This window comes from Podarcis gaigeae, assembly GCF_964106915.1.
Source record: "Podarcis gaigeae genome assembly, chromosome: 8".
In the NCBI taxonomy this organism is placed as follows: Eukaryota; Metazoa; Chordata; class Lepidosauria; order Squamata; family Lacertidae; genus Podarcis; species Podarcis gaigeae.
The window spans coordinates 40,438,955-40,452,621 of record NC_139684.1 but is presented as its reverse complement, the minus strand read 5'-3'; the positions used below and the strand labels follow the sequence as shown (position 1 = coordinate 40,452,621).

Here is a 13,667-nt window from a genome sequence, read left to right as displayed (position 1 = left end):
ATAGCCATCTTCAAACATCTTAAGGGCTGTCACATGGAAAAGGGAACATACTTGTTTTCTCCTGTCCTGGAGGGCAGGACTCAAACCAATGACTTCGAGTTACAAGAAAGGAGATTCCAACCAAACATTCAAAAAAACTTCTGATAGTATAAGCTGCTTGGCAGTGGAACAGACTCCCACAAGAGGTGGTGGACTCTCCTTCCTTGGAGGTTTTTAAGCAGAGGTTGGATGGTCATCTGTCATGGATGCTTCAGCCAAGATTCCTGCATTGCAGGGAGTTGGACTAGATAACCCTTGTGTACCTTCCAGTTCTAAGATTTTATGATTCTATGAATAGTACCAATCTCCATTACAACTGCTTCCAGAACTTGTGTACGCAATCACATCTGTACCACATATGTCTAATATGTTCCTCGGAATTTACAAACCCACCAGCATAACGGGGCACCAGATCTTACAGTATGAGCTAGTCAGACTGGGGTTGAAAACCAGTGGTGGACCATCTTCAAATAATTCTCCCTGTTAGCAGACATGGACCTCAAAAGAACAAGTGAACCAGATCTTAAGCCACTGAGAATTTTTCAGTTTGCCTATAGGTCTTGTTTTCCACACCAATTTCAAAAAAGTGAAGAAAACTGGGATTGTAACAGTAGGGAATATATCACAGAGACTCTGCCTTTTTCTTCCAGGGGCACACACCTTTGGAATGCACTACCATCCAGGAGTCATCATTAGATGCTTTTAGGAAAGGCCATCAGGTCAGTTTGTTTTCCTTTCACTTGGGTTGCAGCTTAACTGATGTTAACAATTTTAGCTATACAGTGGTACCTCTGGTTAAGAACTTAATTCATTCCGGAGGTCCATTCCTAACCTGAAACTGTTCTTAACCTGAAGCACCACTTTAGCTAATGGGGCCTCCCGCCGCCGCCGCACAATTTCTGTTCTCATCCTGAAGCAAAGTTCTTAACCCGAGGTACTATTTCTGGGTTAGCGGAATCTGTAACCTGAAGCGTCTGTAACCTGAGGTACCACTGTATTTTGTACTGCATTTTAATATCTGTGGGTGGATGTGTGTTATTCTATGATCCTATTATAATTATGATTCATTAACTGATGCTGTTCTTGTATATATATTATTAAGCCACCTTGAGTGGATTTACTCTTAAAGGTGGCCTGGAAATACTTTAAATCAATAAAAAATTCATGTAAATTACAACCACTCTGAATATTCTCTCATGCCCAATTCTAATACTACTTCACCATGGCTGGATTCCATGCTGCAGCAGATCTAAATCTTATCAAATTGCACAGGTAGATCAGATAGGAAAAAACAGTGAGAGTGTGGGGACTTCCCACACCATTCATCTATCTCTGTTGCTGCCAGATTTAGACATTACCTCCATAGAAGTAATATATACTAGCCTTGGGGCTATTAAGAAGGACAGTGTGATGCTATGGATTTCGTTTTGAACTTGCATTTGAGAGATCTGGGTAAAAAAAAAAAAATCCAGTTCAGCCATTTAGTTTACTAGGTGACTTTTGAACAATCACTGGCCCGTGAGTGCTTCAATTGGAGAACAGCCTTTACTAAAGGTGCCATGGACTTTGAAGAAGCATTAAAAACTCCCATTGTTCTAGGTGCATTTTCCAACAGGGAATTTAATAGGCGCAAGCAGTTTCTGAGCTCTTGGTGCAGTATTGCGCCTAAGATTTCAAATTAAAACTGCCACTGCAAGTGCTAAGAGTGTGTGAGGAGAAATTCCTCCCCGCCAGACTTCCAATAGATCTAGGGGTCGTCTTATACATGAGGACATCTTATACATGGAAAAATACGGTAAGTCTTATGTTTGCAAACTGGACACTCAAGGTGGGTCTGCCATCAGCTGTAAAGGTCTTTAATACGTGTTAACTGTGGTGCCAAAAAGATATATTTATATGAAGGAAAGAAGGTGTAGGAAGAATCCAGGGTTTGTCTGCAAAGTGAAAGGAGGACCTTTTTCTGCCTCTCTACTTCCAGCCATTCTCTGAAGACTGGAGAAGAGACCCTCTTAAGCAGGGGTAGGCAACCTAAGGCCCATGGACCACAAGCGGTCCATGGGGGTTGTTTAACTGGCCCCCAAGTCACTCCCGAACCGAGCCGCCTACTCGGCGAGTCCCTGCGCGCTGCGCTAAACCACCACAGCACGGCACAGGGATTCGCTTCCGCAGTGCTGGAAATCACATCTGCATCTGCGCATTCTCAGATGCCGAAAATCACATCTGCGCAGACACAGATACTGGAAATCGTGGTCACGCACGCACGCACGCGTTCTGGCCCACAGAGGGATCTTCGCTGGAGTGAACTGGCCCAGGCGAAGTAAACCTTGCTGACCCTTGCTCTTAAGAGTATTAGGGAGGTGAGCAGGGGAAGCATGGCTTTGTTTTTGCTGTCTTCAGATGAGGACTAGGCCATGTGAAAAATGAACATAAGGTTTTAGCAGCAGTTCATTCACTTTCAGCTTTGTACACACCACTAAGACCGTGTTCATGGAAGACAATCTTACTCGGCTATGAGTGATTGCCATAGAAGAAGAGGAGGACTTGGACGCCTTCATTGAGACTGACTGTTTAGTTCAAAGCTATACAGTATATGGAATATAACAACCTCAACTTTCCTACATAGCTTCTGTTTCAAGACTGAGAAGCAAAAACTGACAAAAGTTTTCGCAGCATTCTTGTTAAGAGTCTGGAATGAGACTTATCAACTCTGTATAACCCATGTATCTGTTTGGCTCCCTGACCCACAATCTCCAGCCCTCCAAAGTTCCCTTCCCATCAATAGTGCATAGGCCCTCTTTCAATTTGCAGGCTGTTCAACCACAACTTTTGTTCCACCATTTCAAACTATGAGCTGTATTTGCACTTTGACATGCATCACTGATGTTGTGCATTCAACTGTGTTCATTATGTTACATTTGCATTCCTTTGTACTCCAGACTGGCAGAGGAAATGCTTTTTGCAAAAGGGATTTAGTGCATTTTGGTTTTTACATTGTGTCACAACTTCATCTGCTCTTATTATGTTTGTTTGCAACTGTAGTCTATCATCTAAGCCTTTTAACTGACATTTGTACAGTTGGTCATTGCTTTAAAAAAAAAACAAAAAATGCTTTTCACAGCCATATAAACAATCCAAACTAACAGTAAGCTTATTTGCAAGGCAAGAATACTTCTTACACATGTCATTTCTGAAGTGAACAGTACATTAAACTGTGACTGCAGCAATCTGGAGTCTCCATTCCCTAGAATATATTCCAAATGACATTTCCATGCAGCAATGCAGGGATTTTCACTACTCCTACTTGAAGCTTTCAATAAACAGCTGGTAACTTTATAGGTTTGGAACAGCACAGCATGTAAAACAACTAGGCTAGATGTATGTGAAACTCTTTTGATGTTAAATGTTGCATTATTTATTAGTGTACATTTACTTTAATATTTGCACTCTATTTAGATCAGTGATAAGCAACCTGGAGCCCTCCAGATGCTGTTGACTCCAATTCCCATTAGCCCTAGCCAGCATAATTAATGGTCAGAGATGATGGGAACTGTAGTCTACCATCAGGTACACCAGATTCTTCATCTGTGATTTAAACTCTCTTGCTCATTCTCTCCTTACTATGTACATTTCTTCTACTGACAGAAAATGACAACTGTTTTGCCCTAGGCAGCAATGGCAGACTGATATTTATGCCAATAAAAAAAGGTAAAAAGTAAAGGACCCCTGGACAGTTAAGTACAATCAAAGGCGACTATGGGGTGCGGCGCTCATCTTGCTTCAGGCCAAGGGAGCTGACATTTGTCCACAGACAGCTTTCCAGGTCATGTGACCAGCACAACTAAAATGTTTCTGGAACAATGGGACACCATGACGGAAGCCAGAGAGCACGGAAACACTGTTTATACTTCCCGCTGCAGTGATACCTATTTATCTACTTGTACTGGTGTGCTTTCGAACTGCAAGATTGGCAGAGCAGAGCAACAGGAGCTCACTCTGTCACATGAATTTGAAACACTGACCTTCCAATCGGCAAGCCCAAGAGGCTCAGTGGCTTAGACACAGCGCCACCCGCTCCCCATTTATGCCAATACCAGCAATCCAGGTGGAACACAAATTTAAATTCTTGGCACTGTGCTGCATTCATACAGTGAAAATACATCCCAAGGACCTGAAAAGATGGGATTATAGTCTACTCCTGCACCTCAAACTTATACATTGGTATCTCTCTTCAATGGGAGATGGCATCCCCTGATGAGTGAACCGAGCACTACTGAGAGTAAAGTCACTCATTGAATTCTAGTGCCTTGGAGCTTGCTGGTGTCATCATTTCTCCTCTATACTTCATCAATTCATGTGTGAAGCTTATTCAGTCAGCAGACTGATGCACGTCAAGCTAGGAACCTCAAACACTGACAGGCTGCTACTAATAGCTCTTTGTGTATTGCACACTGAGCACTACATGCTTCTACATGTTCCATATCAATACGTGGGGGGGGGGAGAGAAGGGAGGGAAAGAACCCCTTCCTCTGGCATTTACAAGCTAGCAAGTGAACTGTGCGGTCCCCTGCAAGGAAGATGCTCACATCTGTGCCCTTTCATATTGCCCTGGCTTCCTTTTAATTCATCTTCCTCTGGCTGCAGAATGGTGCGTGCTGCCTCTCTCACATTGACATTGCTTTGCTACATGAGCTGCATTCAGAGCAGGTATCGCTGAGTAAAAAGGAGCGCCTTGTCTCTCTGCTGAAAAGGAGACAGGTGGCTAGTGGCTTGAAGAGTGGACGAGCAAACTAAAATATAGAAAGAAAAAAAACCTTGTACAGTTTAAAATAAGACTGGTGAACTGAACTGTCACTTTGCCGTCACCCCCTTTCTGTAGATAACAGTTTGGCTGTTTGAAGCACGTGATAGGGAACTGTGAGCGTGCTGTTCTTTACAGCTGCCCTTTGTATGAACTAAAAATCTGCTGGAATTAATAAAGTGCAAGGAGGAAGAGGAACTCACTAGCCGAATATACTTGTGTATCCTGCGTGGAGCAGAGAAAGCAAGGTTATAATCTTTTGAAATAAATAGTCCTTACACATTTCCCCCATAAGCTGCACTTCTATGCAGATGATCCCATTTTTCTTTGCAACAACAAAAAATATTAATGTTGGCTAGATGCAATGCAAATTTATAGAATACTGGTTTCTTTCCACTTCACTTTTGATAAGCATACACTCCAAACAACTGAACAGTTCTTTCTAGGAGTGAGTAATAAAGGCAATTAAAAACATTTGTTCTTACTCCCAGTTTCCTTCCTGAAAGATGCTGCTCCTCTGAAAATTAAAATGGCATGAACTAAACACCAACTGAAGCTAAAAAATCTCAATCCTCCCATCCCAACATTTTACTAATATGATGTCTATTTCTTTACTACCTATACAGGTTTTACATTTTGAGAGTACATGCTCCTGTTCTCATTTTTTTTCTTTTTGATTATCTTTGCAGCATTCTATTTCTTGCTATATTAACATGAATACTTCATAACACAAAATCTTTATGAATTTTTATCTCTTTCTGGAAGGTTAGCCTGTAATCCTATTCTATTACTTTGCCAGTGCAGTAAAATTAGATTTTTCTGATTAATTGGCCTTTCAAAATTGCCTTCTAATAATTTTAATATGATTTGCGCTGGACCTCTAACCATTCCTGTTAAAGTCTTCCTTTTGGTCGTAAGTGGCAGCAATAAGTGCTGACTACACTCAAGATGCCCAACCAGTCTCAGTTTGCAACAAAAGACCATTTCAAGAGTCTTAATGGACTGTGATTTATTCTGGAAAATTTACAAGATTTGGAAATTTCAGTATGGTTCAGTATGCAACTGCCTAAATATTTGAAGTCCAAGCACAACACCATTTTTGCACCAATTGTGCAGAACGTCAATTCACTTCCTGGCCCAGTTAAAGTTAATAGCATTAATCTTTAAAACCTTAAACAATCTGTGGCCAGCCTACATGAAGAACCATCTTCACTCTGACCCATTTGTTAAGCTCAAGACTGCAAGTTCTACTTGCATGCTCACAAGTAAGATCAATCACATTGGCAGGTACAAGAGAAAGGGCTTTCTTGGTGATGGCCCTGCAGTTGCAGAAATACATTCCAAAAGAATTACTGTTAAGCCTAACACAATTCTAAGGAGTTTTGTAGGAGACAGTCTTCTGGTGATGCAGCAGTGACATTTTTGGGTAACTCAAATCTTATTGGTTGCCGCACATCCCAGTTCTTTATTCATGATGTGTACAATGACAGTTATTGGTGTGGGACAGCATACATGAGAATGACTTGCTCTAAAACATGTACAGGTGATTCTGCATTTACACAAGGGTTACATTCCAACCCCCTGTGTGCATAAACAAAATTGTGTAAAGTATTCTGGTGAGTCAGCTTCCCCACCGAACAGCTGATGTGTGGGATAGCACACCAAGCAGTCACTGCTTCCCTGGGTGTCAGCTGAGAAAGTCCCTCAGCCTCGCATGGAGACTCTCTGAAGAGGATGTCCTCTTTGGGCTCTAAGGAAGGTCTCCTCATGAGCCAGAAGGACTCTCCAGGGTGCTCCTCATTTCCAGGATCCATTTCTGGGTTCCCAGCACTGCACAAATCTCAGTCGCATGCAAACAGAGCACACACAAATGGGCAGTTGCCTGTATTGGGCTAGAAATTATGCTAGAAGTCTCATAGAGGACAGTCTATTGATGGTATGGCAGTGACCGTATCATTTGTGACTGCTCAAAGACTATTTTGTTCATCATTCATTTGTATGTATTTTTTTTTTAATGGTATGGGGGCTACATGTCTGAGCATTACTTGCACCCAAATGAAGTACTGGACTGGACAGGATTTTAGGGTATCTGTATTCCAAATGTGTTGGTGCAGGAGATGATATAGCCCAAAGCTTACTGATTTACACAGATTGTTCTGCTCACAGTAGGTTTTTGAAGAAGGTGTTGTTGTTGTGGACTGCTGCTCTTCCCCTCTTCCACAGGGCTCTGTTCTGGTCACTATGCTTTTAAATCTCCATGTGAAACTACTAGGGAAGTCTGGAGTTTTGGAGTGGGCTGTACCTCCCAATTCTTTTTCGTTTCCTTATGTGGAAAGGAATAACCATTTGCAGGTGATAATAGACTGAAGGAGGATAAATAAACTGATGCTATGTTCAGAAAATGTGGAAAAGGTCATGGGACACAATGACAATAAAATATTATAGAAATGCTGGTTCTAGATGTACTGCCATAAGAAAAAAACAAGTATGTATATTGGGAATGCTGCTAGATCTAAGACTCATCCAGAATTCTCAGGTTTAGGTACTGTCCTATCAAGTATGATAGATGGTATGTCAGCTATGTCTCTTTTGGGAAGACAGTAATTTAGCCACTATGCTATATGTCCTGGTAACCTCATGCTAATACTATTGCAATGCACTTGACGTGGGAACACCCTTGAAAACAATTCAGAAATTTCAATTTGTACAGAATACAGCAATTAGTGTTTTTATTAGTGCTGATTTAAAACAAAAAACAAAAAAACTACCAATTTCCCATGAGCTTCACAGTCTGCCAGTCTGTTGGCATGTCAAATTCAAGTTGCTTTTAAAGTATTGTTATAGGTTTGCCAGAGGGTCAGAGAGAGAGACCTTAGAGCAGTGGTGTCCAAACTTTTTTCAAAGAGGGCCAGATTTGATGAAGTGAAGGGCCGTGAGGGCTGACCAAAGGGCCAACCAAAGTCATTGGCCTTTTTTTGGGATTGAAGTTGTTGAGCTTTTTTTTATTATTTTTACCCCAAAGTTGATGAGCTTTTTAGGATTTTACCCTAGGAAATAAATTGCCACAGGGGCTGGATTAGGCCCCCGAAATGGACTTTGGACGTGCCTGCATTAGGGAGACAAAGTATTTTTGACCAGTAACTGTGGAACAGCATAAGATCTGCTCTACCTAATACCTTAATGAAAGGGGAAACAGGAAAGGAGAAGACAGCAGAAAATACAAGCTTGGATGGGAAGATTCCAGGGGTCTTGGCACAGCAGAGTCTGCTGTTTCTTTAAGAAATATGGTTTATTTATACCGTATTGGCCCAAATATAAGACACACTTTTTCTAAAATTCCAACTGTAGAAAGTTAAAGTGCGGTTTAAATTCACGACCTTACAAAAATTGGCTTTTACGATATCACTGCTGAAACAGACATACGGTAAAACGGATCATTGTGCCTGTAGAATTTTAAGGGAGCAATTTATATTTGGGTATTGCCTTTGTTTCTCCCCTCCCCCCTTGAATTTTAAAGGTGTGACTTATTTGCAGATGCTGCTTATATTCAAGCCAATACGGTACATATTTACATCTGAGTTTTGAGGAAGGGCTGCAGAACATTACACGCCAAGAGTGTCTTGAGCAAGCTTGGGTTCAGAACAGAAGCCATCCATGCTCCCCCGGTAGCCCCTTTCGGCCAGCCCCGCATGTCCTTCTGGTCCCTTACTTATTCCTGAAAACCCTTACAAAATGCAACTCCCCCATTCGGTAGCACCATTGCCCACTGTAATCCCAGCAATTTCTTCCTCAGTGCCTCCTGCCAGAGCCTCCTGCCTAATCGATGGCTTCTACTGAGGGGCTTATGGCTAGCCATCAGCACCATTGTTTCTTCAATGACCCATCCTCAGTGAGCCATCACCAGGGTGGCCTCATGAGGAAACTAGCTGATGTATTCCCAGTCCTTGCTAAATTCAGAAATTTATGTGTTTGCTCAGATTGTAACCCTTCATTGACTCTAGGAGTTTGGGAGGTCTTGCTCCCCACACCCAAACCTACACTGTGTAAATAAATAAATCTCTTCCCTGCTCTTTTATTGCATAGCAATTTCTACACTTGATCTTAGCCAAAAGGCTGAGAAGTGTTTCCATTAAAAGCCTGAGCCAGTAACCAGGTCTTCAGCAGGTATCTAAAACTTAAGAGTAGGTGTCAGCCTTATCACAGAGGAGAGAGTGCTCTAAAATAAGAGACACTCAGTTCCCCACTGCTACACAGTAGGCCTCAACTAAAGATGGTACAGCAAATTCATTCTCCCTAGTAGGTCTTAATAAATGGGCAGTTCTATTCTGGAGAAGGGGTAGCTTTCAGTTTCTATGAACTGTACTGGGTCCAGGACACTTGTAACACGATTCCCTAATACACTCTCCTGTGCACTGAAATCTAGTAGCAACAAATTGCTGCAAGTTCCTACTTTTGTAATAGTAGGAATGGCCAATATTGCATTTTCTGCTGCATCATGATTGTGCCACCACCTCCCGTAAGAAATTAATCAGATCCTGAAGTCTGATTAGTTTACGCTGGCCTCGAAAACTTTTCTATTCAGGGGGGTTGGACTAGATAACTTTCAAGTTTCCTTCCAACTCTCTGATTATCTTTCAACTGATGAACAGACCAGTTAAAGATGTAATTTACTGCTTGCCATGGCTGTTTGAAATTATTTCTCATGGTTGTATATTTTGATTGATTATACTGTTGAAAAGCAGGTTAAAAGTATTCTAAATTAAAGAAAAATAAATAAAGTGCTGTGGCACCTCAGAGACTGATTAAATGCACCATTCACTGCAGAAGTGGACTAAGGCTGAAGTGTGAACATAATGCACACAGAGGAAGCTGGAGGATAAGCCAAATTAACAACTTGGGAGGACTATTACTGATGGATGACATACATGACATTCAAGGATGAACTGATGAATGTGATGTTAGCAGCAGAGCCAATGTTGTAATGGTCATCAACAGTACTGTCAAACTAAAAGAAAGGACAAAGCTGACACTGGGGTTTACTTCAAAGCCTGGCTCCCCATTGCTATTTGGGAAAAGCCTCTTCTAGTAGCAGCGGGACTGTCCCAAAAGCCATGAGGTGGCTTCTGCCAAGGAACTGCTCACTTGAGACCCATATAACTATTCACCTTTTTCCTGCTATAGACCAGCAGAGCTGTTCTTTTGGTAAATATTATGCAAGACACTTTCCTAATGACTCAAAATGCAATATCCTAGGATAAACTAAGATTACATGTTGAATTACGTTTCTCTTTTCTTTCATTCTCAATCAAGCTGCTTTGCTAGTTTTTGATGCAAATCAGCTTCTTTGGAAGAAGAAAAGGAGGCTTGTACTAGAATTTGTGCATAAAGACTGCACTCTTGGACAGCTGCATATAGCATATAAATGACAAACATAGGAAATACCCTGTCTAGCTAATTTTGGTGTCCTGCAGAGCTTTCATTTCTGCTCTGACTAACCTAAAGAAGAGTGATGTTGTAACCAGATGCATGGAAGTATTTCTTCTCTACTTAGACTTGGGCAATAATCATAATTGGGAAAAGTCAGAACCTGAATGCAAGTCCAACCACAGAAACATTATGGAGAGGATTTTTAAAGGTGTTTCTAAGAGGATGCAAACAGTAATTGAAGAGAAAATAATTAAATGGTCTGGAAACTATTACACATCAGAAATCACTGGAGCACTAAAAGCTATTGGCTTGCAGCTATGGTAGAAACCCTTTAAAAGTTGCCATGGTAGTTCATGCTGCAATTTGCCCACTCATTCTTCAATGAAGACTTTTAAAAAATGCAACACAAACACCAACAAGTAAATGTCAGTAAGGAGTTGGAGGGGGCTTTGTTCACCACAAAATTTTGCCATAAACATTCTATTGAAGAAGAAGCATCAGGTAGGACAAAAATCAAGCCAATCATGTAGCATTAAGCTGCAGTCACCTGAACTTCAGGGGAAACATGGCACTGAAGAAACAAATTAAAAATTATAACAAACATTGTGCTTATTTTTAACTTTCCAGGTCCCCAAAATGAATACCAGACCTGAGGTGTTCCCTGGTATATCCCAAACATACATTCAACAAAAAAAACTGGGTTTTTAATGAAATATGTGCCCCCCACCTTCTTTAAATAAAGTAGTTTCACACAGACACACATATATACCAAATTTAGTTAGAACAGACATGCTGATGCAAACCAAGGCCAAAACAGAGGAGAGCAAGTATTGCATAAGTTATGTGTATGTAAAAAGGTAAACAAAAGGTAAAGGACCCCTGGATGGTTAAGTCGACTAAAGGTTCAGCACTCATCTTGATTTCAGGCCGAGGGAGCCGGTGTTTGTCCACAAACAGCTTTCCAGGTTATGTGAGCAGCTTCTGGCATAACAGAACACCATGACAGAAGCCAGAGTGCACAGAAATGTCGTTTACCTTCCCACCACAGCGGGACCTAATTATCTACGTGCACTGATGTGCTTTTGAACTGCTAGGTTGGCAGAAGCTGGGACAGAGCAACAGGAGCTCACCACGTCACGCGGATTCAAACTGCTGACTTTCCAATGTGTATGTACACACAGCAAGGCAAAGAAATAACTACAGTCAAAATTAAGTCATTCTGCCCGTAGAAATCAACTCTACAGAGTGCTGACCCTGGGTGGTGGTGGTGGTGGTGTAGAGTTCTGAAGCAGATTCTTACAAGCCAGATTCTGTGTCAGTTGCTTTGAAATGATGTGTAGACATTGAACAGATGAAAAGTTGGAAGTGTAGTCAATACAACTTTCCACCAAAGCTGCGGTCTCAACACAAGAAGTTGTTTTGCATTATACAGTAGTACCTCAGTTTTTGAACAACTTAGTTCACGAACAACTTGGAACCCGAATGCTGCAAAACCAGAAGGTGTTTCGAACTTTTTTTTCCAGATTTTCAAACTTTTTTTCAGAAGCCGAATGTGCTTCCCCCCTGTGTTTCCCGTTGCGCTGCTAATTTGAGTCCCCGCCCCCACTGTAATTCAAGCCTTCCGTTTCTGATTGCCGTGTTCTAAGGTGTTATTTGGAGCTTATATTTGGTGCTTTTGTTTTTGCTATTTATTTTGCGTTTTTTGTTTTTAAGTTTTTTCAGTTAATTTGTTTTTGTGACTGTGTGGATCCCAGTTCAGCTACTGATTGATTGATTGATTGATTGATTGACTGTGTGACTGCAGAAATGCATAAAAGCCCCCCATCCAAACAATTACTATCATCAGTGCAGGAAAGAAAAAAAATTTAATTTAATTTTTATCATCTACAATACTATTTTATAGTACAGTACATTGTTTATTGCTTTCATTTTATGGATCAATGTTCTCGTAAGATAGTAAAATTCATGTTAATTTGCTGTTTTAGGGGTTGTTTTTAAAAGTCTGGAACGGATTAATCCGTTTTGCATTACTTTCTATGGGAAAGCGCACCTTGGTTGGAATGCTTTGGTTTTGGAACAGACTTCTGTAACGGATTAAGTTTGAGAACCAAGGCACCACTGTACTCTGAAGATCTCCTATACCCAAGTCCCTATTATCCATTCCCTTCTGAAATTTTGCTACCACTTCCCCATAATCATCCTCCAACACCTCCACAATGACTTATGTACTTTCCCTACCACTTAACTCAGCATTAATTATCTATAAATCATGACAAGTTCCTTGGCACCACTGCAGTCTATTAATTTCCTGACCATCTGACTCACCAATTAAATTTTTCAAAGCTTCAGAGCAGGAGGCACAATTTCCTAATTTTGTACAGAGCTAACCACCAAGGTACAATGTAGTATAGTATGGATGCTTCAGCAATACAAATATAGTGCTGGCACCTCTGACTATTGCTTTAACCAGAGCTTTCCAAACTGTGTTGTGACACGTTAGTTTGTCAGCTGCAGTATGTAGGTGTGATGCATGAACGCTCCCCACACTCCTCCCAGGGTTGGATAGGAGTTTGTTTAACCTCCAGTTTGCTAGTAAAACTGAATTACTGTGTCGCGAAATGATGCATGTCCAAAAAATGTGTCACCAACATGAAAAGTATAACTGCACACACTTGACTTCTTCAGAAATTATTTGCATTGGTATTAAAATAATCCAGATGAAAAGCTAACTAGCCATCATTGTCTATTACAATTTTAATAAAATTAATGCTCATAGGAGAACTACAACCTAAATTTTACCATACAACCAGAAAAATTTCAAGGCATTAAACCAATTATATTGTAGCTTGCCACGTTAATTAGATTCCAAGGAAAACTCTCGGAGTAAAAAATCTGCTAGGTTGATAGAATGTAAACAAAGGCATTTTTAAGCAAACACATCATCTGTATCAATTTCAGTGAACTTTATGTGAATCACAGCATCAGTTTTTAATTGATTGTCTGGTCCGGGAAAGCACTTTCAAGCAAAAATAGAGTGTTATTGCCTTCATTAGGGTAAAATGTCATTTTGTTTAATCTGCAGATTGGGGGAACCTATAAGTAAATAATGCAATTCAGCTTCAAAGCCTTTTCAACCTGCGTATTGTTCAACCTTAGAGCTGACTATCTCCTACTTTAATAAAAGGGGAAATAGGGAGCAGGAAAGGAGAAGACAGAAGAAAATACAAACTGGGATGTGGAGATCAAAAGGACAAGAAGGCAGCACTGAAAGAGAAGCACAAAGAATTGCAGCTGAGCATCCAAAAGCACTGGGACCAGAAAACAGCCCTTAGAAAAGAAAGAGAAACAATGGAAGTGAGGGCAGCCACCTCTTTTAAGGCTCTTTCACTTGTGCATAACAAAA

At 40.9% G+C, this 13,667-nt stretch overlaps 1 protein-coding gene and 1 long non-coding RNA gene across 5 annotated transcripts in view; one reads left to right on the top strand and one right to left on the bottom strand.

The window, feature by feature from the left end:
- The window catches only part of ANKRD11 (ankyrin repeat domain containing 11), a 185,666-nt gene that overhangs the window by 119,069 nt on the left and 52,930 nt on the right, over positions 1-13,667 (bottom strand). The gene's annotated exons all lie outside the window — the stretch shown is intronic.
- LOC310851943 overlaps positions 1-13,667 on the top strand; it is a 39,692-nt gene that overhangs the window by 11,270 nt on the left and 14,755 nt on the right. Inside the window, exon 2 of the long non-coding RNA XR_014567922.1 lies at positions 690-10,980. This is a non-coding gene — a long non-coding RNA (uncharacterized lncRNA). The remainder of the gene's footprint in view (positions 1-689; positions 10,981-13,667) is intronic.